We start from the raw sequence: 2,586 nt of genomic DNA on the forward strand, positions 1-2,586 counted from the left end.
GTTAAACTAGGATCGGTCTACGGGATAATGAATCCGCATTCAGATTGTCTTACCTGATTTGTACACAATCTTCCAATAGAACATATTCAAATCAAGAATCCATTGTGTTTGACATCATTTTCTATATGATAACCCCTGTAAACCTGTCAAGGGTTTGTGGCCTGTAACAATAAGAATGGTTACCACGCAAATAATGCTTAAAATGCCTGACACTCCACACAATAGCATAAGTAGACCACTTCTTCTCACTTTTGCTAAGAGCATGGCTGGCATAAGCGATAACCCGTTCCTTACCCTCCTGAATTTGAGTCAATACAGAGCCGATAGAAAATTCTGAAGCATCTGTGAAAAGTTGAAATTGTAAATTAAAATAAGGATATGCCGCAATTGCTGGGTTAATCAAGTTTTCTCTCAATATGTTAAAAGCATGATCACACTCATCTGACAAAACAAAAGGTACGCCTTTGTGTGTTACTGTAGTAGTTGCAGAGGACGAACAACTGAGGCAAAGTTTTTCACGAAACGCCTGTAATACTGTATGAGCAAAGACCCACAAAACCTCTGACCTGGGTGACATTACGTGGAATAGGCCAACGTTTGACCTTCTCAAGATTAGCAGGGTCAGGCTCTATGCCGGCTTTGGAAACAACATGAGCCAAAAATGACATGCATTTTTATTGGGTCAAATTCTGTACCGCCACCAGTAAAAATAACTGTCAAATTAAAATTAATTTTAAACCCATTTTATTATTTTCCGTCCCGCCACTTAGTAAGAATTCCATACCACCATTATGAAGTATAATTTGTTTTTAAAAGTGTTTGCATCGATTCCATTTCCATAATTCTTAACAATATTATGATTATAAAAGTGTAATTTATGATTTTGGCTTAAAAAATAATTTTGGAAAATTTTAAACAATTTTAAACTAAAATAATTATTTAATTCCGTCAAACCACCTTTTGGAATTCCGTCCCGCCACCATAAGAACATTGAAAGCTACATGATACCTTTAAATAATGTAAAGCTATTGATTTGATTCCACAAATGTTGTTGTGATGCCATTATTATAGAGTTATTTTAATAGTACTATAACACTGCCATTTTCTGCCAAAATGTGCAGTGGGTATAAATTACCCCTTAAAATACAAGCTTACAATAGATAATGGTCTATATATAATGATGATTAGACCTACAGTATCAGTGTATTTCTCCAAATCTTTAATGTCTTTTAAATACCTTCTTAATGTTCCATACACCTATGGCATGAAGTATCAGCAATGTTAATATTCTTTTCAATTTTACAGATAAACTTTATTTTAAAGAAGGCATCGAATTTGGGGTAATTTTAAAAATTTCCGTCCCGCCAATTCCCATCCCGCTACCCTGACTATTTTATTTTATTCTGCTCAGCGAAACATTTAAATTTATTGATATAGCCTATGGTGATGAAGCATATAGTTGCTACTCAAAAGTATGTATTTAAATTTACAGTACAATTTTAAAGTTTGAATTAATTGAGAAGATAACATGTTGTCTCATTTTTATCCAATTTGTTCATTCCGTCCCACCACCAAAATGTTTTTCGTTGCCATGGTGATTTGATAAGGTACTGTGTTTCTGTTTTGCGTCAAATTGAAGTAGGTATAATTACCTTGCTAAGGATCATAAAACAAGTTTCATAAACTAGGCAGTTAGAGAACGGGATCTAAATAACTGTCCAAATTTCTGTCCCGCACTGTATGCATATTATTTTCCTATAATCTACACAGAAACGAAAGGTGTTATCCTTTTCTTAACCATAACTATAGGTGAGCTCCGTAGGCTATGACTACACCCAATGATGTCCTTATCTAATAACTCATCAGACTGTCTCCTTATCTCCTATCTCATCATAGAAGTCCTATAAATGTGTTGCCTCATTCCCAGTATCTATGGTGTGTTTGATTAAATCTGTCTGCAATGTGTGTCGGCATGCTCATATCTACCCTGCGGATATTCGGGCGTCCTATCTCGATTACAGGAGTCTGAGCGATCATATCTACCCAGCCGATATTCGGGTGTCCTGTCCCTACGCCAAGAGGAGGAATGGTTCCGATAATAATCAACATTAGGTACCTGTCAGGGGTTGCATCCCTGGTACAGGGCCTCCCACCCACGTTCACCACCGGTATCCCTATCCAGTGTGCTCTGTAAGGTAGAAACCACATTTGTTAAATCCACTAAAATGGATTTCAAATCCGATACTTCCGATTTTATGACATCATTCGCTGTCACTAATGTGGGAAGGGAAATTGGAATCAGTTGTGAGTGAGAATTGGTGAGCTTCATTTGCGCTCTCCACCTGTTGGGCAATCTTAACAGCGGCCTCTAACGTTGTTGCACCATGTTCATGACATTTCATTTAAACTTAAAGACTGTCTCTTATACACATCTGTGCCCCTGGGCTGACTTAAAACAATCACTGTGAACGAAAATGTTGTTGAGTCGGCCCTGAGTCGGCCGTAATTTAAGGCGGCCCTGGGCCGGCCTAATAAGTGTGACTGGGCTCTTAGAGAACGGGATCTAAATAACTGTCCAAATTTCTG

This window comes from Anneissia japonica, unplaced genomic scaffold (genome assembly GCF_011630105.1).
Source record: "Anneissia japonica isolate Jap-2015-1 unplaced genomic scaffold, ASM1163010v1 scaffold2950_len93424_cov113, whole genome shotgun sequence".
NCBI classification, from domain to species: domain Eukaryota; kingdom Metazoa; phylum Echinodermata; class Crinoidea; order Comatulida; family Comatulidae; genus Anneissia; species Anneissia japonica.